Source organism: Petaurus breviceps, unplaced genomic scaffold, assembly GCF_028583685.1.
Source record: "Petaurus breviceps papuanus isolate PSGF00001 unplaced genomic scaffold, PetGlider_PUasm1.0 118, whole genome shotgun sequence".
Taxonomy (NCBI): domain Eukaryota; kingdom Metazoa; phylum Chordata; class Mammalia; order Diprotodontia; family Petauridae; genus Petaurus; species Petaurus breviceps.
The window spans coordinates 7980342-8004792 of record NW_027185616.1 but is presented as its reverse complement, the minus strand read 5'-3'; the positions used below and the strand labels follow the sequence as shown (position 1 = coordinate 8004792).

Sequence of the window (24451 nt, the reverse complement as noted above, 5' to 3'; positions counted from 1 at the left end):
AATAGCAGGGAGGTCAGTGGATCACAGACTACATGAGGGAGAAGAAAGTCTCGGGAGATTAGAAAAGGTAGAAAAGGGCTAGGTTATGAAGGTCTTTTTCCCATTTTTATTTAAAAAATTTTTAAGTTTTCCAAATTCACTCCCTCCCTTCTTTCCTTCCCCCCTCCCTGAGATAGTAAGCAATTTGGTATAAATTATACATGTGTGATCACATAAAACATTTCTACATTAATCATGTTATAAAAGAAAACAGACAAAAAAGAACCCATAAAAAATAAAGTGAAACATAGTATGCTTTGATTTGCATTCAGACTCTATTAATTCTTTCTCTGAATGCAGATAATATTTTTAATCATGAGTTCTTGTTTGGGATCATTGTATCAATCAGAATAGCTAAGTCATTCACAGTTGATCATTGTGCAATATTACTGTTACTGTGTACGTTGTTTTCCTGGCTCTTCTCACTTCACTTTGTATCAGTTGAAGTAAATCTTTCCAGGTTTTTCTGAAATCATCCTGCTTGTCATTTCTTATAGCACAATATTATTCCATTACAATTATGTACTACAATTTATTCAGTCATTCTCTAATTGATGAGAATATCCTCAATTTTCAATTCTTTGCCACCACAAAAAGAGCTTGCTATAAATATTTTTGCACAAATAGGTTCTTTTCCCCCCTTTAAAAAAATCTCTTTGGGATACAGACTTAGTAGAGGTGTCGTTGAATCAAAGAATATGCAAAAATTTATAGCCCTTTGGGTCTATTTCCAGATTAGTCTCCAGAATTGTTGGATCAGTTCACAACTATGAAGGGTTTTAAAAGCAACACAGAAAATTTTAGATTTGAAGATGGAGGTAATATGAAGCTACTGAAGTTCATCGAATAAAAGGATGATATAATTAGGCTCTTGATTTAGAAAGAATTTTTTGTTAGCTGAATGTAGGATAGACCAGGAGATCAATCGCAATGCTGTTGCAATAGTCCAGGTGTGAGGTGACATGAGACTGTACCATGATGGCATCACTGTCAGAGGGGAGAAGCGGGTATATAAATATGAGGAATATTGCAAAAGTAGAGTCAACAGTCCTTAACTAAAGATTGGATGGGGGGGGAGGGTAAGAGAGAATGAAGAGTCAAGTATAATACTTAAGTTGTGATCTTGAGTGACTGAGATTATGGACGTACTCTTGACAATAATGGTAAAATTAGGAAGAGTGGAAGGGGCTTTTGGGAAAGATAATGAGCTCAAGATGTCTATGGGATATTCAATTTGAGATGTCTAATAGGCAATTGGAGACTTGAGAATGGACGTCAGGAGAGAGGTTGGAGTTGAATAAGTGGATCTGAGAATCACCATTAAAGAGATGATAATTGAATTCATGGGAACTGATGAGATCACCAAGTGATATAGAATAAAATAAGAAGAGAAGAGGACCCAAGATAGAATCCTGCAGGATGGCCACAGTTAGCAAAGAGAGACCTATATCCAGCAAAGGAGAACAAGGAACAGTCAGACAGGTAGGAGGAGAACCAGGAAAGAGTCATAAAAACCTAGGCAGCAGAAAATATCAAGGACAAGAGAGGGTGACTGACAGTATTAGAAGAGATGTCAAAAAGAATGAAGATTGAGAAAAGGACACTCAGTTTGGCAATCAAGACATCACCTGCAATATCATTGGACTTCTTTGAAAATGAAAGGACCACCAGCAACAGATCATTGGTAACTTTGGAGAACAATGAGGTTGGATGCTCCATTGTAGGAATTTAAGGGAATGAGAAGGAAGAAAGTGAGGTACCATTTGTAGACAGTTTTCTCTTTTTTTTCCAGGAATCATTTTATCAGTTCATATAACTCTTCCCATGTTTTTCTGAATTTCTCATAGTCATTTCTTATTGCACAATAGTGTATAATGACATCAATATGCCACTATTTGGTCAGCCATTTTTGGGATCCTACTTTATTTCTAGTTCTTTTCTACCTCAAAATGTGCTGCTATGAATAGTTTTGTCTATATTAGACTTTTCTGTTTTTGAACTGCTAGGGGTATATGCCAAATAGAGGGATCCCTGGCTAAAGTGATATAAAAACTTAATGACCTTAGTCGCTCTTCTCACATAATTCCAAACTGTTTTCACAACTATTGAAATCAATTCATAACTCCAGAAACAGTATGTTAGTGTGCTTCTCTTCCCATAGACCTTTTAACATCAAGAATTTCTGTCTTTTGGGGGGCGGCCAGGTAGCACAGCAAGTAAGAGCACCGGCTCCAGTGTCGAAAAGACCTGGAGATCGAATCCCGGGCTCAGACACTTAGCACCCACCCAGAAACACCTGGCTGTGTAACCTTGAGCAAGTTACTTAACCCCAATTGCTTAGGGGTGGCCAGGTGGCTCAGCGAGTAAGAGCACCTGCTCCAGTGTCGGGATTACCTGGATCAAATCCGGGCTCAGATACTCAGCACCACACCCAGAAATAACTGGCAGTGTAACCTTGAGCAAGTTACTTAACCCCGATTGCTTAAAAAAAAAAAAAAAGAATTTCTGTCTTTTGTCATCTTTGTTAATTTGCAGGGTACTCTCTACAGCATTTCTGTCTAGAGGGCTGTAGAAGAGGGTGGAAAGATAGCTGAGAGATATGGCTCCTCAAGCTGTTTATCTGAAGGGTCTAAGCCTCCGGTTTTCTGAAGTGTTTGGATTGTTTCCATTTTACCAGCTACCCAAAATTCAGTTCCAAGTTCTGATTCCAGCCTTGCCCTCCTGGCTACTCCTCTCCTGGCTGGGGAGATCATTGGAGTAGTGCATTAGGTAAAAATGAGTTGAACCATAATCATGTGATTACTCTAAAAGCCCTAATGGGTCCCTGCAATGCCATTAGGAGGCAGTTGGTTGGAATGGTGGTTACTATCAGTTTGAGTTGAGATATTTCAGAATGAATTATCAGAAAGTAAGCTGTTTAGCTCTCCTGTCCTACCCAGATTACATTTCTTAGTCATAAATGATCTTCCCCAACACTGTCCCCCAAATCCTCAGGAGCATGCCAGATTCAGGCTGCTGTCTCTTTTTCCAAATAGGCCATCCATTGTAGGCCCGTTTCCCAGCTACAGAAAATCATGTGGTAATCCCATAGCTCAAACTTCACTTGCATAAAAACATCAGCAGAACAGATAAGCCATTGGTTAATATGATTTTATAAAGAGAGAAAAGAAAACGATATCTCTAGTATTAAAAAATGAAAAGAGTGAATATACCACTAATAAAGATGAAATCAAAGCAATTAAAGGAGTTATTTTGCCCAATTATATGCCAATAAGTTTAACAATTTAAGTGAAGTGAAAGAATATTTACAAAAATATAAACTGCCTAGATTAGCAGATATAAAAATAAAATATCTAAATAGACTAATTTTAGAAAAATAAATTCAACAGGCCATAAATAAGCTTTCTAAGAAAAAAGCAACAGGATCAGATGGATTTACAAGTGAATTCTATCAAATATTTAAGGACCAGCTAATCAAATGTTAAATAAATTACTTGAAATTATAGGCAAAGAAGGGGTACTACTAAACTCCTTTTATGAAACAATATGATATTGTCACCCAAACCAGGAAGAGTAAAAACAGAAAGGAAATTATAGACCAATTTAATTAATGAATATGAATGCAAAATTCCTAAACAAAATACTAACTAAAAGATTACCACAATGTATTATGAAGGTTATATATTATGACCAACCAAGAATACGGAGGAGTTTAACACATGGAAAATTACTAACATAATTTATTATATTAATAATAAAAGTAACAAAACCAGTATTATTATATCAATAGATGCAGGAAAAAACCTTTAGCATCTTCTGCAAATACTCTTGAACCCAGACAAAGTCTTGGGAAACAAGTTCTGCCTAGAGTAGAATGGTACCCTGGAAAGAGTGACAGATTTGTAGTTACAGGGTCTAGGATCAAACCCCAGCTTTCTCATTTCCTGCCTATGTGACCTTGGGCATGTCACCTAAACTCTGAGATTCAGTTTCCTCATCTGTAAAATGAAATGGCTGGTCTAGATGGTCTCATCTCCCCTGCTAGCCCTACCTTTTTGATTATGTAAATATCAGGAGATGAGACAGTACAGTTAAATGGTCAGAGCCTCTAGAGATCTCATCTTTGATTAGCCTTGAAGCTTCAGTTTTTTCAAGAAGTCATACTAGTCAATCTTTTTCTCTTGACCTCTAGTCTCAAATCTCCAACTGCCTATTGGATATTTTGAACTGAATATTCCATAGACATCTTAAACTCAACACATCCAAAATTAAACTCATTATCTTTCCCCCAAAAAAAACTTAGCCCCCTTCCTACTTAACAAAAGAAACATTTATCAAGCATGTGCCCCGGGGCAGCTACGTGGCACAGTGTTTAGAGTGCCCGGGACTAGCATCGGGAAGACCTGAGTTTCAAATCTGGCTTCAGACTACAGGCTCTGACCATTTACCTATACTGTCTCCTCTCCTGATATTTACATAATCAAACAGGAGGGGCTAGCAGGGGAGATGAGACCATCTAGCCCAGCCATTTCTTTTACAGATGAGGAAAGTGAATCTCAGAGGTTAGGTGACATGCCCAAGGTCACATAGGCAGGAAGTGACAAAGTGACTCACTAGCTGTGTTACCCTGGGCAAGTCATTTCACCTTATTTGCCTCAGTTTCTTCATCTGTAAAAAGACCTGGACAAGGAAATGGCAGACCATTCCAATATCTTTACCAAGAAAACCCCAAAAAGGGTCATGAAAGGTCAGACACATCTGAAACTATTGAACACATGCCAGGCATAGTGCTAAATGCTGAGGATACAAAGCTCACTTTCTAGTTCGGCATCAGTTTCTAAACACCCTAAGCAGGTGGAGCTTACAGCCACAGATTACCCCGTCTGCCACATTCTCAGTCTCTACCTTCCCTCCAGGCACTCTTCTCAAGCTCCCCTCCCCCTCCAGTTTGCGGTTTGTAGTTTGTCCTTCCTGGAAGAGGACCAGACTTCAGGAAGGTGATGTCATGATTTAAGTGAGAGAGGCAGTGCAGGGTCACCAGCCTCACTCTCTCCTCTGGAGCCATCTGGGTCCGGTGGCAAGATATAGATCATGAGGACTGATGCAGTGAAGGACCGTGGTCTTTTTAAGCTAAAGTCTTTCCAGGGTCTTAATTTGAATGAGGCTACACTCCGTGATTAAGGCTAGGCAAGAAAAGAGGCAAAGAATGGCCTCTTTTACCTAGTCAAAAAAAATCAACCCAGGAGGGAAAGATCCACAGGGTTTCAGGTCAAAACAGAAACAACTGTTATTTACACTCTGAGTCATCAGAGCCCAAACAATGACCTAGGGAGGCTTGGGCTGGGACCTATTGTTGGCCACTCTATGAGAGCCAGAATGATTTGGGTTTAAGGTTTGGTCCTCAAGAAAGAAATCTAGGCAATAAACCCCAAGATATCTTTTGAGGTTTCAGCAATCAAAATTTATATTCATTTGGAAAAGCACCCACAGGTAAGGGTATGATTCCCTTCATGGACAGAGGGAGGGAGAGGAGGAATGAAGGAAGGAAAAAAGGAAGAAAGGAAGGAAAGAAGGAAGGAAAAGGGAAGAAAGGAAGGAAAAGGGAAGAAAGGAAGGAAAGTAGGAAGGAAAGAAGGAAGGAAGGAAGGAAGGAAGGAAGGAAGGAAGGAAGGAAGGAAGGAAGGAAGGAAGGAAGGAAGGAAGGAAGGAAGGAAGGGAGTTACTTCGTTGGGGCAACCCCTGCTACTCACAGATTGTTGTTTGTCCTTTGTTCTGGAAGAGGACCATGACCCAGACTTCCTACAGACCTCTAACTGCTCAAATTCCCAGAATTTTCTTATCTTTGTCCCTAGTCAAAAGTTATCTGTCATATGTCCCACTCCTGCAAGGAACTTGAAGGCTTCTGAAACTAATCTGATAAGCTAAAATTCTGAGATGTCACGGCTTCTGTCTTTTCCATATATCATTTGATTTGTAACAGATGGCTTCCTATTCTGATAGGGCCAGGAGGGGGGTTGTTTGACTGTCTTTAAGGTGAAGGATGTGACTTCTCTATCCTTTAAAATCTCTCGAGTAGGGGCTGCCTACCCCACCATCCTTTAGACCAGCACTAGCCTACTTCAAAAGCATGAGAAGCAGAGTAGATGAGAAAATGCTTAACAGAAGCAAGGAAAGAGTCATTTAAATCCAAAGGACGCTGATTATTAGTGTACTGAAATGCTACCGGTAGGATAAACACCAGTTCAAGAAGTTGGCTTGGCGACTTCTGAGCCAAGGACTCTGTGGTTGAACTTCAGATTCTTAATGTGCCAAATAACAATTACTGTTTACTCAGGGCTCTGGACTGCTGTCTCTTTTCTTGTTTCTTAGAAAAGGCAAACAGGGCACTCCCTTCTTAGAGAAACTAAGCCTTGCCTTGCCAGCCTCCTAATTATTTCCTAATAAATATAGAATTGCAGGCCCCAGTTTTGAACCCTGCCTCCCTCACTTCCTCTCTGCATAACCCCCTGGAAGCCATTTATTTAATCTCTTTAGACCTCAGTTTTCACATCTGTAAAATGGGGATATTGTACTAGATGGTCTTTGAAGTATCTTCCAGTTCAAAATCTATATCCTGGTTAGATTTATGGATGCCAGTCCATCTCTGCTCTTAAATTGCCTTACCTCACTTACTATGATCCTTAAAGGCAGTGATGAGGCCAGACAAGTTCCAGATGCACATTAGAGGAGATCTAAAAAGCCTCTCTCATGCTGAGGCATAAATGCCCATTTGGCCTCCTGCCTGACTCCTAACATGCCATGCTAATGTGGTTTAAGAGAGAACTACAACTACTACTAGCTTACATAATACAGTCCCTTGAGGTTTACAAAGTGCTTTATATACATTATCTTATTTGATCATCAAAATAATACTTCAAGATAAGTACTGAAATTATGATCCCCATTTTGGGAAACTGAGGCTCAGGAAGGTTAAATGACGTGTGCAAGGTCACTCAGTCAGTAAACAGCAGAGCCTTTATTTGAGGTCAGATGTCCTAACTCCCAATCTTATACAGTTATACCTTTCGCATCAAGGGGTTTGGGGACATCCCCTGCCATCTGGGAAATCCACACAAAAAAATTTGGCCTTTCCTTCATATTAGAGAAGTTTGAATTTTTTCTTTTTCTTTTATGGGGTGTTTACAGTACTAAAAGATAAAATGTGTTGATGTACAATGCTATACGTATATTTTAAGTATTTCTGAGTTTCTAAACTTTTTTGTGTCATCTGCAGCTTCCACCAAACCCCCTGCCCCAAATTCCCATTTAATTTCTTGTGCTGACCCAGGATATATCAAAACCATGATGGGGAAAGTTGTGAGTCTTTCTTATATACCACAGAGACTACTGTCTACCAGAATATATTTGTTTAGAATTTCCTCCTTCTTTCCCTACATTTAGGCTGTCGATAAAATCTTGGTATTTCTTCCTTCATAATGCTCCAAATTATCCTGTATATATCTTCTTTGTACATAATTCTTTACATGTTGTCTCCCCCATTAGACTGTAAGCCTCCTGAGAGCAGGTATCGGTTTGACTTTCTTGGTATTCCCTAGTGCTCCACACAATAACCTGACACATAGAAGATGTTTAATAAATGCTTGCTGACTTACTGAATTTGAAATGTCTCTCACTGAGCCCTTCCTCTTTACTTCCACTGCGAGAACCCCAATTCAGATTCAGAGATAATATATGTAAAATATTTTGCAAACTTTAAAGAGTTAAATGCTTGTAATATATCATAATCATCATCGTCTTCATCATTATATATTAAATCTCACTGTAATTTCTTAGCTGGTCTCATCATCTATAGACTCTCCATCAATCCACACAGTAGTGACAAACTGATCTTCCTATTAGACTACATTCACCACATCATTCCTTGATATCAAGGTCTTAAGGGCCTTCTAGACTATTTTCTATCATTAAAATCCTTTTTTCCATCTATTGAAATCCTATCTCTACTTCAAAATCCGTCTCAACCACTACCTTTCTCTAGGAAACCTTCTCTGACCACTCCAGACCACATCAAACACTCCCATGTCTAAGCTTCTGTTGCCTTCATATTAGCACTCAAATGTTAACTAATGTTCCATATTTTTATGCTTTCTCCCACCAACTAAATTGGATACAGGAGCTATATCTTAAAATTTTTTTCCCACAACCCCTAGAAAACGTGGTACAGGGCTAGGCACATAACAGGTTTTGTGCTAATTAGACAGCTCTATCCATTCATTAACTAGGATCATAGGATCTGAGATTGGAGAAAACCTTAGAGATTTTCTCATCCAACTCCTTTCAATCGATCAGTCAATTAACAAGCATTTATTAAATTATTACTATCTGCCAGGAACAATGCTAAGTGCTGTGGATACAAAGAAGGTAAAGTGATTTGTTCAAGTTCATACATATGCAAATAGTAGTTGGGATTTGAACCTCGGTCTTCCGTTTCCAAAAGACGGTACATTTTCCACTACATCATGCTATCTATGGTCTTCCCCTGGGCACCTTCCCTGTGATTTCATTGATATCAGAGAATTCCCATTGAAGAGACTCCCTTTTCCAATGCAGAATGGAAGCTGCTCTGGAGATTACAGTCTCAGAGAGTTTCCTGGTGCATCAAGCAGTTAAATGAGTAATCCAATGCCACACAAATAGTCTACGTCAGAGATGGTGCTTGAACAGTTTCTTTACTGATGAGAACTGCTTGATGTGAACTTCAGTACCCTGCCTTCCTGACACTAATCTACTTCTACTGCTCATTCAGATTGAATTGTCATTACCTGGGTCCTGGAGAAGTAATGACTCTTTCTTAATTAATGTTTACTTCATTTTGCATCATTTCATATAAATTTTCCCCAAGCATCCCTGGAATTCAAAACCTTTTCTCTAGAGTCTTTTGTCTCTTTTGATCTGTTCTCAGGGGCTAAGAACCATTCCAGAGAGTCAGAGACACTCTGATTTAGGTCCTAGTAATTATCTCTTAGCAACTGAGCTGTAGCTTTTCAATACAGATAAAGTGACCTCTGCAATCCTGAAGATCATAGATTCAAGCACCACTGTGAGGAAACTACAATTCACCACAAACCTAAGAGCTCCACAGACAGCAGAAATCATCCCTACCTCCCTCTTCCCTCAGCTCCCTTCCTGTAAGATCAGAGAGAGACCTTGATTTAGAGCCAGAAGACACAGGTACAAATCCAACTTTTGAGGATCAGGGAACCTGGATTGGAATCCTTGCTTTGTCCTTTACTGTCTGTGTAATACTGAAACTTTCTGTACCCTATGCCCCCAACATAAAACTGAGTTTCAATTCTGAAATGAGGGGGTTGGTGCAGAGATCCTGCTGCTCTCTCTCTATTTATCCCCAAGGTCAAAAGAAGAAAAAAAGGTCCTATAAGACACTAACATGTATAATAGTATTTTTTCCATAGTAAAAAACTGGAAACAAAGGGGATGCCCATATACTAAGGAATGGCTAAACAAACTGTGGACTCTGAGTTAATGAAATATTATTACACAATAAAAAAAGATGAGCATGAAGGATATAGAGAAACTTGGGGAAAACTCATATGAACTGACATAAAATGAAATAAACAGAACTAGGAAAATTATATACACGATGTCTATAACAATATAAAGAAGAAAAATATATCCGAACATTGTGAATTAATAATGATCACACTGAGCTCTAAATAAGGGATGAGAAAATGTAACTCATTCCCTCATTTGCAGAGATGAAGAACTATGTGTTCAAACCATTGCTTATACCAGGGGTGGAGAACCTGCGGCCTCCAGGCCATATGCAGCCTTCTATGTAGCCTTTTGACTGAGGTCAAGTTTTGCAGAAAAAATCCTTTTTTTTTTCTTTTCTTTTTGGAGGGGGGAAGGTAGGGCAGTTGGGGTTAAGTGACTTGCCCAAGGTCATACAGCTAGGGTTTGTTTTTTTAATGATAAGTGTCTGAGGCTGGATATGAACTCAGGTCCTCCTGACTCCAGGGCTGGTGCTCTATTCACTACGCCAACTAGCTGCCCCAACAAATCCTTTCATTAAGATTTGGTTTGTGAAGTTGGGATTTAGTCAAAGTCCACACTTGAGGACCTCTAGGACTTTGTGTGACCTCAAAGCCACAGCTTACCCACCCCAGCATATACTGTTAAGCTCTGTTGATGTGTGGTACAGTTTTGGCAAATTGCTTTACTTTTTACTCTGTTGTTAATTTTTTGTTATAGGAGATGTCTCTCTGGGGAGGGTAGATGGGAGAAATACACTTGGAAGTGAAATATAAACTGAATATAAATTAATGCAAAACCAGAAGATGTCAATATTTTTTATGAGGGATTGAACTATACGATCTATTGTCTCTATAGCCTATGCCCCTAACACAAATGATTTGAATCCCTGAGCCCTATGTTGTTTTTGATGTATGCCCTGCTCCCTGTTAAAAGTCCCCTCTCCCTTCCCCACCTCAAAATGAATCCTTCCTCAAATTCTTTCCTTTCCTCACCTCAGAAGGAAGCAATCTCTTCTCTTTTTTAATGGAATATACTTCCTTTCCTTCTTTTAAAAATTTATTTTATTTTTAATTTATGGGATAAAACAGACATTTCCATAACATAGTATAATAAAAAATGATTGCACCTGAAATCACAAAACTATTATGTACAACTTACCATTCCATTTAAATATATAATACATTTATGTAAATTTCTTTTTTTTCTTCCCTTCCCCCCTCAACCTTAGAGATGGCTATCATTAGACACAAACATGTGGGTGGGTCTATATAAATATATAATATATATGTAAAATCATTCTATATATAAATAGCAAGTTACTTTCACATGATCAGGGATTGACATGGACATAGAGAATAAATGGAAAAATTGGTTTTGTGAACATTTCCCTAGGGGGCAGAATTGGGGCTGCTCCCAAAGGCTGAAGGGTCTGTCCTTTCTAAGAAAAGTCACAGTCCAAGAAAACCAGCATGACCTCAGGCAGCCCTCTTCCTATGTAGTCTGGAGTCTCTAACCTCCTCAATGACTTCAGGCTGGGACTATACCACAAGTCAGCAAGATAGAAGATGCTTCTTCTGAAGCTTCCTGCTCTATAATGTCATCCCCTTTTTCTGATTGTGTCTATTTCATGTATGTCCTGCAGATACCTATACATATATATGTTTTCTCCTCCCCTCCCCTTCTCCATTAGAATATAAGTTTCTTGAGAACAGGGGCTGTCTCAATTCATTAGAGCTTGTCACAGTAACTAGAACACAAAATGAAATTAACAATTGCATATCAATTTGATGGATTGATGTACAACAAAAGGAAAAGGAAGGAGTAAGGAAAGAAGGATCTTAGTGTCAATCTAAGCTAACCACTTTGTTTTATAGATAAGGAAAGTAAATTCCACAAAAGCAAAATGACCTTCTCAAAGTCACCATACCACCATACTGGTAGAGTCAGAATTAGAATATAGATCTTCTCACTCCAAGGCTCATAGTTCTTTTCTTTCCTTTTGGAGGTAACTGGGGTTAAGTGATTTGCCCAGAGTAACATATCTAATAAGTGTTTGAGGTTGAATTTGAACTCAGATCCTCTTGACTTCAGGACTGGTGCTCTCTCCACTGCACTACCTACCTGCCCCTGGACATAGATCTTTTCTTTTTTTTTTTTTTAATTTTTAATAATTTATTTATTTATTTTTTAAGCAATTGGGGTTAAGTAACTTGCTCAAGGTTACATGGCCAGTTATTTCTGGGTGTAGTGCTAAGTATCAGAGCCTGGATTCGATCCGCAGGTCATCCCAACACTGGAGCAGGTGCTCTTACTCGCTGAGCCACCTGGCCGCCCCTAAGCAATTGGGATTAAGTAACTTGCTCAAGGTTACACGGCCAGGTGTTTCTGGGTGGGTGCTAAGTGTCTGAGCCCGGATTCGATCCCCAGGTCATCTCGACACTGGAGCCGGTGCTCTTACTCTCTGTGCTACCTAGCTGCCCCCATAGTTCTTTTCTAAACACCAAGTTTTTCTCTTTTAATTCTGGATATATTCCTTACATATTTTTTTAAATAGAGTTATTTCTCCTTTAAAGTGAATTTAATTTAATTGAGAACACACAAATGCAGTTTCCTTCTCAGGAATAGGACTAGACCTAAAGAGGACTGTGTAATTTGGAGGGTGACTCCAAATATCTCTCTTTTATTTCCCCTCTTTACCTATCTGATCCAATTCTCCAGAATCAGCCCCCTTAGGTAGATGAAAACATTTGTGGTACTGTCTTTAAAATTCCCTGTGAATGTGAGTCTCTGTCTTCTCATCTGCAAAGAAGGTTTAGTAATATTTGTATTACCTACTTATCAGGATTATTGTCAAAACACACTTTGTAAAATTTAAGATGTTATACAAATATGAATTATCAGTAAGTAATATAATTGAAAATTAGCTCACCACAATTGCTGAAGAATCAACCTGGCCCTAGAACCAGGAGAACCAGAGTTCAAATCTAGCCATTGACACTTATCGGCTTTGTGATCCCAGGCAAGTTGCTTAATGTCTCCGTGTCCCCAGGGCAATTCTCTAAGACCAGAAATGTCAAAACAGTTGCTGATCTATATCAGTAGAGGGAATCTCTTCATCAGAAGGTCACTAAAACCTTTGTTTTAAATCACAGGTCTATACCTGTCACCCACCATTGTTATTACGTGTTTGTTGGCAAGCAGGCATAGCACTAGCACAATGATTGGCACGTAATAGGTGGCTTAAAAAATTAAAACAACATAATTATATTTTAATATCATTCTTAACATTATATATGTATATTAAGTACATATATCATTCAATGCATACACAAAATAATGGCTTATGAAGCAGGCATTTATTGGTTTTTCCAATTCTTCGTGTATACCAGTATGACAGTTCAGTGTCCCACTATAATAGGTATTTAATAAATGCTGTTGACTGATTGATAAAAAGACTCATGAGGCTTTTCCCATGGCAGAATATTGATCCAATTATTTTTTTGCGAAGAGGGGAAGGGAAAGTAATAATGATTTATACAGTACCCACTGTTCTAAGTGCCTCTTACACATTTATCTCACTAGGTCCTCACAACAACCTAGTTTTTCTTTTCCTTCCTTATTTCTTTTTTCTTTCTATATTCCCTTCTTCCTTGTTCTTTTCTCTTTTCTTCCTTATCCTTTTTTCTCCTTCCTTCAAGGTGGCTGTTATTATTATCATCATTTTGCAATTGAGTGTTGTGACCTGTTCAGGGTCGGACACCTAGGAGGTACCTGAGGTGAGGTTTGAACTCAGTTCTTTCCCACTCCAAGCCCAGTGTACTACAAATGAACACCTAATTTTTATCTTGGAAGTTCCAAGGAATCTGTCCCTGAGGTAATGAACTGTGTAATATATAAACTGAAGGGAAGATGAGATGAAGCGCAGTAAGGTTTTCATGGGAGATGGCGGAGGATTCTTGGTGGAGGGCAGTGGTGATGGTGGTTATGGTTGAGTAGTAGCAAAGAGGCCTAATTGAAAGGAGACCTGAGTCAAGGTGTCATACAGGGACCCTGGGCTGTTATTCAGAGAGTATGAGGAGAGGAGACCTGAGTCAAGGCATCATACAGGGACCCTGGGCTGTTATTCAGAGAGTAAGAGGAGAGGAGACCTGAGCCAAGGTGTCATACAGGGACCTTGGGCTGTTATTCAGAGAGTATGAGGAGAGGAGACCTGAGTCAAGGTGTCATACAGGGACCCTGGGCTGTTATTCAGAGAGTATGAGGAGAGGAGACCCCCAGAGGGACATCAGAAAAGCAAGGAAACCTCACTTTTCCCCCAAGGGCCTGCCATGAGAGCCATCATGCTATTCTGAATTTTCTTACAGTAGGTTCTGGTGTCCTTGTGGGTAGGAAGAGCCCAAGAAATCTGGAAAAGGAGACTGAGGAAGGTTTTGTGTGTCCTTAATACAATCCCCACACTCAAAAGCTGCTGCTCTTCTCTTTTGGCTGCTGGGATGGCAGAAGGAAAGGAAGACAAGAAGCTAAACAGCAATGAGAAAAAAGGAAGAGGAAGGAAAGCGAAAAGAACAGAGAAAGAGAACACAGGAGAAAAATGAAATACGAAAGGAAAAGCAAGACCAGAATCAGAAACTTCAGGTTTGGGAGGGATGTTGTTAACAACTCTACGCACGGCCCTTTCCCTGTTAGAATGTAGTTAGCCCTTCCGCATCACCTTCCCTATTAACGTTTTTGATATAGCACAGGTCAGCACGAGAAATTAAATAGAAATTTGGGGGAGTTTTCCAGAAGCTGAAGGTGATATGCAAAGACCAGCAGATGCCCCAGAAAAAGTTTGGAAACTCAGAAATGCATAAAATATATGTATAATATTGTATAATATTGACATTTAATCTATTAATATCACAACATAATTCAGACTTCTCTGGTACAAAAGGAGAGACAAAAAGTTTTATGCAGCTTTTTTTTTTCTTTTTGGAGGGGGGAAGGCAGGGTAATTGGGGTTAAGCGACTTGCCCAAGGTCTCACAGCTAGTAAGTGTTGAGTGTCTGAGACCAGATTTGAACTCAGGTCTTCCTGACTCCAGGGCCAGTGCTCTATTCACTGCACCACCTAGCCATCCTACACAAATTTTCTAGAGCCTTAACCCTTGCTATGTTTTAGGGATAACTCCTATAGAAACTCCTTAAGGGCAGGGATGTCTTGGTTGTACTCATCCCCCAAATTTAGTATAGGACTAAGTACATGGTAAGAACTTAATAAATGCTTTATCTATCAGATGATCAATTGGTGGGTGGATTTATCTAGGATATAACTTTTCATCAGATCTCCCCTGCTTCCTAGCTATAGTTACTGATTTCCTCCCTTTCCACAAAAAAAACAGATACCACAATAGCAGCCCAATCACCTCAGAGCACAGATCCTATCTAGACAGACAACCTCTCACAGACATGGCTCCTTCTTTCCCTTCCCTTCTCAAGGCATTTCCTGCCCCAGGCCACAGAGTATCTGAGGTCAGAGGCCTTGCCCATGACCCTCAACTGAACCTTAGCAGGGCTAACACAGAGAGGCATCTCTGCAGAAGGAAAGAAACTTCCAAGCTTGACTCCCAAGCCTGCCCCACCTTGGCTCCCCATCTGGAAGACTCATTTAGGATTTTTCCACCCAGACTCTTTCCAGAATACAGAAGCCTATCCCAGACAAATTCTGACATGGCCTTCCAATGACTGAGGCCTCTCTTGTACAGGGTCCAAGCCACAGGGATCAGGATATCACTGAAGTGAATGTCTGAATTTTATGGATAGCTCTTTCCCCATATACTTGCCTTCTAGTAGATCAGCTGTCCCTTTGGGCATTTGTACTGTTAATCACATTCATTTTTATGGGCCCCTGCATCACTGCACATCTGGATGTCTACACTGCTTTTGACTTCTTTGTCCCTCCCTTTCAATGAGAATATGGAACTGCTACTTTTGTCACTGTATCCTAAGTTCCTTGAGAAGGACCTGGCACATTTTGTTCAGTCATTTTTCCATCATGTCTGACTCTTTGTGACCCCATTTGGGGTTTTCTTGGCAAAGATACTGCAGTGATTTGCCATTTCCTTTTCCAGTTTATTTTACAGATGAAACAACTGAGGCAAACAGCGTTAAATGACTTGCCCAATGACTCACACAACTAGTAAGAAGTCAGATTTGGATTCAGGTCTTACTGGCCTGGCAGTCTATCCACTGTGACACCTAGCTAGCATGTAGTAGGTGCTTAATCAATGCCTTGACTGGTTAGCAACTTGTCATATGCCCAGCTATGTTTTTCTCCCTTGGTCATCTGCAGGAATTAATTTTCACCTCATCTGTGCACTGTTTGAGGGGGAAGAGAAAACTAGATACATGTTTAAAACATCTGGATAGGAATTCTTGGCCCCTTTTACAAGTTTGAACTGAACCACAAATCACAGATCTAGAGAAGATTTCAGAGGTCATTTAGTGTAGCTCTGCTCATTTTACAGATAAGAGGGTTAGTGACCTGCCCCAATCACACAGGTAATAAGAATCATAGGCAGGTTTGAACCCAGGGTCTTCTGACTCCAGAACCAGCTATCTTTCCCCTGTGTATATTCTCCACCTTGGGAAAGGCAGCTAGAAGGAGAGCCTTTCCTAGCATACCTTGCTCCTTCATCATTCAATATTTTTGAACACTTTCCATATAGAGGGTTCTTAACGCTTTTGTGTATCATGAACCCCTGGTAAAGCCTATGGATGCTTCTTAGAATAGTGTGTTAAATGCATAAAACAAAATACACAGGATTGCAAAAGAAGCTAATTCTATTGAAGTGCAGTTACTCAAACTTTTTTTAAAAGTACATGTATCCCAGGTTCTGTATGGGGGAAGAATCTATGCTCTATGAATAGAGTTCTTTGGATCTAGAGGGTTCCCCCATCAAAAAAAATTCTGCCCTCTCTCAAAGCATGTTTCTCATTTTTTTATGATTCCACTTCTTGTATTTATTTATTTATTTTTAGTTTACAACATTCAGTTCCACATGCTTTTGAGTTTTCAATTTTCTTCCCCTCCCTTCCCCAAGGCAGCATGCAATCTGACATAGGCTCTACATATACATTCGTATTAAATGTATTTTTACACTAGTCATGTTGTAAAGAAGAATTATAATCAATGGAACGAACCATGAGAAAGAAGAAACCAAACAAAACAAAAAAGAGAGAGCAAATGGTATGCTTCATTCTGAATTGAGACTCCATAATTCTTTCTCTTGATGGGGATGGCATTTTCCATCATGAGCCTTTTGGATTTGTCTTAGAACTTTGCATTGCTGAGAAGAACCAAGTCTATCAAAGTTAGTCATTGCGCAAGGTGGCTGTAACTGTGTACAATGTTCTCCTGGTTCTGATCCCCTCACTCAGCATCAGTTCATGTAAGTCTTTCCAGGTTTTTCTGAAGTCAGCCTGCTCATCATTTCCAATAACACAATCATATTCCGTTATATTCATATACTGCCACTTTCTCAGCCATCAAAGCATGTTTCTTATAGGGGAGGATGACTCAGTGTCCTTCATCTGCCACCAGATTACCCAATAAGAACAAACAGGTATCAGCTACAACAGAGAGGATTTAGATTAGATATAAGAAAAGAAATGACAGTGTCAGCATGGTTAAGCAGGGGGATGTCTATCTGAGGGAGGAGGTCTTTAAGATCAGGAGAGTTTCATCTTCCAGATGTTGCCTCTGCAGAAGAGAGGAGAGAGAGATTAACCTTCCTAAGGCCCTTCTAGTAGCTATTTTCTATGTGTATGTCTGTGTAACAATGATTGGATGTGTTTCCCATTGAAAAGGGGAAAAGTCTGACGATAGCTCATGTGGTATTTGTAGGTCTTTTCCTGAAACTTCACAGCAGGGTATATTATGGGCAGGATGGAATTCACTGAAGTGTCTCCTCCCTTTCCCATTTCCTCACTGATTCTTGCTCAAGGAGAGGGTATCCTGGGATCAGAAGGTGTGTGTGTGTGTGTGTGGGCACTCATCAGGTGACCCAGGATCTACCCTTGGGGAGATGATGGGTAAATAGTGTAGAATGGAAATGATAGTCATATGAAGCCCACTATCCTTAATAAGAAAAACAAAAACATGTTTTGATAAGTAATTTTAAGTGTTGTAGGCTTGCTACATGAATGAGGTTGAGGAGTGTTAATCAAGGAAGGTTCCCTCGAGGAAAGGATTTCTAGTCTTCTCTTAAATGGAGTTTGAAGGCAGAGTGGGACTACATCTGGAAACTTCTTTCTTTATAGCATCTCCTACCTCACCATGAACAAATCTGGGCTTGATATTCAGACTTCTGGGAAATTATATCGATGAAGAAATAGGACACACTCTTTACTCCTTTCTGCTAATCTTTAATGGAAAATCCACATCTGGCACAGCTTTGAGATTGTTTACACAATGCCAAACCTCCTGATGAAATATAGAAAATTCAGATATCCAGATGCTTTGGATAAAATAATAACAACCCATCATGATCATATGGTGATTCATGGTTCACAAAAGCCTTTCATATCCATTTTCTTATTTGAGCCTCACAACAGCTTGTAATATGCAGGATAGAGATGATTATTTCCCTATTTGACAGATAGGCAAACTGAGCCTTTGAGCAATTAAATGACTTGCCCAAGAACATGTAGCCTGTTGTGAGTGGTGGTCACGACTTGCACCCCAACTTCAAATCCAATATTCTTTCTACTATCCCATGATCTGCAGTCTTTAGAACAGACTGCTGGATATGGGGATTCCTTAATAACAATAGCTTATATCCATGTAGGGCTTTCATACTTAATTTTTTTCCTTTATCATTATAAACTTAGCCAACAAAAAATGCATTTTGATATGCCAAGAAGAACAAAAAAAAACTTCTGTTATGTACAGTTTGCTTTAAAATAGTGTACAGTTATTCCTTCCACATCAGAGGGATTAGTGGCATGCCCTGAGATCTGGAAAATTCAAGTAAAAATTTTTGGCCCTTCCTTCGTACCAGAGAAGAAGTCTTTTCTTTTATGGAGGTGTTTACAGTACCTTATTGTAAAAATTTGGGTTAAGTATTTGGTCATAGACTCTGTGTCATCTGCTGGCCTTGGAGTGCAGTCTGCGGCTTCCGCAAAACTACCCCCAAATTCCCATTTAATTTCTTATGCCAACCCACAATATATCAAAACCTCAGTGGGGAAAGTCATGATGTAGAAGGGATTACTGTATATTGAATTTAACAAGGTAGTAACATTGCCTTATTTGTGTACCTTCAGGACTTCTTTTTTCTTTTGTTTTCTTCTGCATATTTTAAAATGTTTACTGCTGCCTTTCCATTTTCACATCTCTATCAGTACCCACTAACTCATCCTCCCCCTCAAAGAAGCCCTCCCTTGTCCTTATTACTTTTCCAAACACCTTCATCTCCATGATTTCAACTGGCATGAATGTGCTTTGAAAAAAACTTACAGCACATTAAATATTTAAGGTATTATTATTCATAAGAGTAAGTCACATAATTTAGACCATTTTGTTTCAGGCAGGAGCCTTTGCGGTCATATTAGCTTATATTGTTGCTATTGCTTTTGTCACTTGTCTTTCATTCTCAAAAAGGACCATGACATCAGGAAGGTAATGCCATGACTTACAAGTGAATTGGATTTAAGTGAGGGAGGGCTGTACAAGGTCACCAGCCTCACTTTCCCCTCGGGAGCCATCTGATTTCAGTGGCGAGATATAGATCGGGATGACTGGAGATGGCCCCCTTAGCTCATATTATAGTTGAGGAAACAGGTTCATAGAGTTATTTGCCCAAAATCATCCAGGTCAATGGCAGGACTAGAATTTAAACCCGATTCTTATGACCCTAAATCATAGTGGGTTTTCCCACTACGCATGTGATCTTCACTACTGTTGACATTATTATCTTAGGCTTTCCCAAATAACCAGTTATTTACTTGCCCTAAATTTGGGGGTCTTACATGCAGACAATGTCTTCAAAGGAGGCCTGAGAGCCCAGGAGAGGTAGGGTTGGTTGGGGTGAAGAAAACTTTAATGGGTTTCTGTCAAGCATTGATAAACGTTTGCAGAATATAGTTATGATGATTTAAACCTCCATATAGCAAGATGGTTATTACTATTAATAATGATATTATTTTTATATTAATGATTATTATTACTTTTGATAGCTGTCCTAATATGACTGTGTCATACAACCAGAACTAAGAAAGAGTTAGGAAAAGTTAAGCCCTGGAGTCTACATACAGTATAATGGAAAGAGTCCATATTTGGTACAGTGTGGATTTGGAGTCAGAGGGCCTGCATTTCAAACCCAGGTTTTTCACTTACTACCTATATGTTTGGCTAATTACTTAACCTCTTTGGGCCTCAGTTTCCTAACCTATACAAATGAAGGGGTTGTATCAGATGACTTCTAATATCTCTTGCCATTCTAAATCCCTGATCCTATAATCTACTGAAATGATCCCTAAGGGGAAATTGTAGAGGTCCAGGTTTTAGGCACCATGCAGTCTAACATCAAACTCAAGCTTCTTCCTTTGGAAATAATCCTCACTCCTCAAATTTGTGTAGGTGGGGGGAACAGGGAGAGAACAATGTGGAAAATATCTCAAATAGGCCACTGGGATCTGGGTTTGCAGATTTTTCTTGGCCCCTCCAAACAGGACTGGCTGGGTTTTTTCCAAGTTTACACTTTTACAGCTGTGGTAGCATGCTGAGCAGTAGCTAGAAGAGGTGGGAGGAAGGGAGAATTTCAGACTGACACCTTATTCCTTGAATCTTAAAAAAAAAATTATGGATGACTTGTTTTTTAAATCACCTTCATTTCTGAATATATCTTCTCCTCTCCCCCCCCCCCACCATGATTCAGTCTTTGAAACAAAGAATAAAAAAAAGCGGAGGAAAATCAGTTCAGCAAAACTAACTCAGTAACTAAGTCTATTAACATATCCTGCATCTTTATTTAAACACAAGCCTTTCTGTGTTTCCCTCACCTGCTTAAGACACCCAGTAACTTTCAAAAAAGACCTGTTTTCTTAATATGTGTGCTTGGGAACAGTTTGTTTTCAGGAGAGGTTAATTAAGCCCCTAAACTCTGCCAATGTCAGGGTGACCCACAAAGTAAAGGCGGAGGGGCAGTTTCATAAGATCACAGAGTTAGAGCTGGAAATAGTCTTAGAAGTTATCTAGTTCAAATGCATAGTTGTAAAGATGAGGAAACTGAGGCTCAGGGAAATCAACTGAACTTCCCAGAGTCATAGAATTGGTAAGCGTCTGAGGCAGAATTTAAATCCAATTCTTTATCCATTAGACCATTTTGCCTCTTCTTAATATGTCTGCAGTGGTGGGGAGCCTTTTGTTTCTCTATCTTGCCCATCTTTTAAATGATCATCTAAAAGGCATAATGTCAGTGAAACCTGAGAAGACTTATATGAACTGATACAGAGTGAAGTGAGCAGAACCAGGATTACAATTTAAACAACCACACTGCAATTGTAACTTGGAAAGATTTAAAGAACTCTGATCAGTACAAAGATTCTATGATTCCAGAGGACTGGTCATGAAACATATACACAAACCCCGAAGAGAGGCAATGGATTCAGGGTGCAGATGGAAACATATATTTTTTAGACTTGGTCAGCATGGGAATTTGTTTTGCTGGATTATTCATATTTGTTTATAGGGGTTTTGTTTTTCTTTCTCTTTCAGTGGGGGAAGAGAAAAAGGATTTTTTTTAAAATTAAATTTTCTAAAAAGAATGATCTAGTTTTTCTTCAGAAGAAAAAAGGAAGAGGAGAGACACGTCCCTTATTGCTACAGTCAGATACTTTGGGAACCTTGAAGGCATCTTACAAATGAGGAAACGGAAAGGTGGAACTTATGACAGAGCTGGGAAAGGAACCCAGGATTTTTAGCTCCTCTTCCAATGCCATGTTGCCTCTTTTCAGCATTTGGATCCTTTGTCATAGACAGTTTCTGAATGATTTGGAGAAATGTTTGCCTTTTAAGAACCCCTCATGGGGCTGATAATGCACATACCAGCATGTCAACCCCTTGCAGCCTCAATAGCTGGGTTGGGAAGAGATCTGGGGCAACAGAAACTGTGATAGATAGGGGAGAAATGAAATGGGAAGCTCCACTGTGAGTATTTAGTGAGCATCTAAGAACTGCCACACTGGTTCAGTCCTGTGACTGATATAGCCTAATGACCTAAATAGAAATAGTTTGTTAGAATGGTTGACATGGTTACAATCCATAATGCCAACATACCTACATATGTAGATACACACACACACACACACACACACACACATATATATATATACACATGTACAAACACACATATGCTTGAGGTCAGAAGACCTAGTTTGAAGTATCATGTTTTCCATTTATTAGACATGTAACCTTGAGTAAATCACTTAACACCTCTAGACTCCAGACTACAAATAAACCCGCCAGGGTCTTCCATTAGGCTAAGGCCTTGGGATACATCACCATGTAGGATGTGGGACCCTCATTCTCATCTCTGGAAAAACACTGGACTAGAGATCAAAATACCTGAGTTTGAATCCCAACTCTGCCACTAACTAGCTTGGACAAGTCACTTAAATATTTCTGGGCCCCAGTTTCCTCATAGGTAAAATGGGGAGGTTGTACTAACTAAAGCGATTCCTTTTCTGGGTCTGTACAACCTGTTTCAGTTCCCAGTTCCATTCCGTAGGCTTTTCTATTCCCTCAGGTTTCCTTCTCTTCTTCATACAGACCAGGGGTTGAATGCAGGCACACGGCAGACAGCTGCGCTGGCGCCTGATGGGCGGCACATCTGGCTTTTGCTTGCAGCTGGGCTGCTTTCGCGTTCTCCGTTCTCACATATTTCCACACTCCCCACCTTCCTGGTTTCCGGAGCTTAGTCTGCGCCCAAAGGCACTACTAGTAGACTCCCCCTTCAGCCCCGCTTAAAAAAATGATTAGTAGAAACAAAGATTGTCACAGTTGGAAGAGAAATCTGGGGGATCCCCACACCACGACCCTCTAATGTTACAAAGGAGGAAACTGAGGCCCAAAGAAATAAAAGTGATTGAGAAAGCTCACACAGCAAGGCAGTGGCAGAACCTGGGGAAGCTGTGCGAATTACTCCTTGTATCCCAATCACTGCCAAGTCCTTTACCCCTATCAACAACCAGAAGGAAGACTGAGGGAGGGGACCGCGCTTGGGGCTTGGGAGAAGGTGTATGGTCAGGGACTTGCTCTCTGGGTGACCCGAAGTTAAAAACTACGCCCTCCCTTTTTGCAAAGTTTTCCTTTCCTTTCCCTACCCGCCTTAGACTCTTGCCTCCCCCCGCCACACCCCCTAGCTCCGCCGCTGCCCGAACCCCAAGGTCTGCAAAGAAGCTAGGGAGGGGATGGGGTAAGAAAACTTCTTAGGGAGCTGATGGAGAAGGAACTGTGAACAAGTTCAGGGAAACTCGCTGGCCATCCCCAAAGCACCCCGGGCCTGGCCACCCCCACTACCGATTTCGTTCCCAACTTTGACAGTTTCTGGGAGCTCCAGGTGGGCCGAAGAGAAGAGAGGAGGGTGGTCGTGGGCTGGGGCGCTGCCAGCCCCTTCCCCGTCTGCTTCTTAGGGTGTTTCCTTCCCTGCTCTCTCCCACACGCCCAGTCTCCCCGCTCTCGACATCACAGCCCTGGGAGGCGGGATTGGGGACAGGAGGAGGGGAGAGGAGGGGAGAATAGGGGTGGGGTTGGGTGGGATGGGGGGGGAGGTTCCTCACCACTCGAGGAGGAGGAGGAGGCGGAGGAGGAGGAGAAGGGAGGGAGAGAAGAGAGAGTCCCAACCCCAGAGCTTCAAAACAGCCCGGCGGCCTCGCCTCCAGTTCCAGCCCGTCCTGGCCCATCCCGCTGCCAGCCCCGCCGGCCACTCAGTGAGTAGTGCCCCAGGACAAGGGTGGCGAGGGGGGAGGTGCATTGAGGATGGGGATTCTGGGGGCTGGGGGTGCACGGAGGGAGGGAAGTGACGGGGAGAGAGGGGATGCATGGAGTTCCCCACCCCAGCAGTTAGAGGGGCCACCTAAACCTGCGGAGGGAGGTTCCTAGGATTGAGTTGGGAGTGCCGGGCGTAGCAGGACAGGACTCGGCTCTTGTTGCGGATCCGCTTCTCTACTCGATGCCCTCCTGGAGCCAGTGCCCCGCGCCCCGGGCCTGTCACGTTCCCCGCGCTGCGACTGGGACCTCTTACACGTCTTTCTGAAACCTTTCTTCTACCCCCTAAACCCCTCCTTCCCGGGCCGCCTCATTCTCCAGCTCCGATGCAGGCGGGAAAAGTTTGGGAAGGAAGAGCCGGGACAGCTCCTGCTGCTCCCAGCCCCGTTCCTCCGTCTGTCACCCACACGTCGTGGATATGCGGGCTGGAGAATCGGGCCCTCCCCCGTCCACCTAGCTGGATGCCCGCAGCGCGGGGGTAACTCGGTGGGCCGCCAGGAGTTCCGATGCCTTTAGGTCTGACTGTCCTGCCCGAGCCCACCCCGGTCAGAATCGCAGCCCGGCAGCGCCTCCCAGCGGGGCGAAGCCTTACGGTTGGGTCTGGGTGGGGGGTAGGAGTGGAGGCGGGTTGGCTAGGCTCAGTCCTGCCTCCCCGGGTTTCGAGCCTAGAAGGCAGGGGGCTAGGGAGAAAAATAAAGAACAACAACAAAAATGGATAAGGATTTGGGGAAGGGACACCCTCCGAAATCGATTTTTTTTTTTTTTAAAGCAATCGGGGTAAAGTAACTTGCTCAAGGTTACACGGCCAGTTATTTCTGGGTGTGGTGCT

General features: G+C 41.1%; 1 protein-coding gene and 1 long non-coding RNA gene across 3 annotated transcripts in view; one reads left to right on the top strand and one right to left on the bottom strand.

Annotated features, from left to right (window-relative positions):
- Positions 1–16562: 16562 nt before the first annotated feature.
- Positions 16563–23292, bottom strand: LOC138159450 (uncharacterized). 2 transcript variants are annotated; one of them, XR_011167900.1, is made up of 2 exons: positions 22335–23292; positions 16563–17334 (listed from the first exon to the last, which is right to left on the bottom strand). It is a non-coding gene; the product is annotated as an uncharacterized lncRNA (long non-coding RNA). The 2 variants fall into 2 exon arrangements; XR_011167901.1 differs by having other exon boundaries at positions 16563–17204.
- A 126-nt stretch (positions 23293–23418) lies between these two features.
- EMP2 (epithelial membrane protein 2) overlaps positions 23419–24451 on the top strand; it is a 61299-nt gene continuing 60266 nt past the window's right edge. The window contains exon 1 of the mRNA XM_069085808.1: positions 23419–23564. The gene's annotated coding sequence lies outside the window, so the exon portion shown is untranslated. The remainder of the gene's footprint in view (positions 23565–24451) is intronic.